This window comes from Salmo trutta, chromosome 24 (genome assembly GCF_901001165.1).
Source record: "Salmo trutta chromosome 24, fSalTru1.1, whole genome shotgun sequence".
Taxonomy (NCBI): Eukaryota; Metazoa; Chordata; class Actinopteri; order Salmoniformes; family Salmonidae; genus Salmo; species Salmo trutta.
The window spans coordinates 46,928,528-46,928,925 of record NC_042980.1 but is presented as its reverse complement, the minus strand read 5'-3'; positions in this window follow the sequence as shown (position 1 = coordinate 46,928,925).

Below are 398 nucleotides of genomic sequence, written 5' to 3'. Positions count from 1 at the left end.
GATGAGAGAGGGGGGAGAGAGAGAGAGAGAGCCTGCCTGCTTGCCTGTCTGCAGAAAGTATTCACAGCCCTTTACTTTTTTTACATTTTGTTGTGTTACAGCCTGAATTGTAAATGGATTTAATTGAGATTTTGTATCATTGGCCTGCACACAATACCCCATAATGTCAAAGTGGAATTATGCTATTTTGTCTATTTTCAATGTCGTCTTGGTAAGCAACTCCAGTGTATATTTGGCCTTATGTTTTAGGTTATTGTCCTGCTGAAAGGGGAATTTGTCTCCCAGTGTCTGGTGGAAAGCAGACTGAACCAGGTTTTCCTCTAGGATTTTGCCTGTGTTTATAGCTGTATTCTGTTTCTTTTAACTGAGTGGCCTAGTTACAGTTTGGACTTAAATCG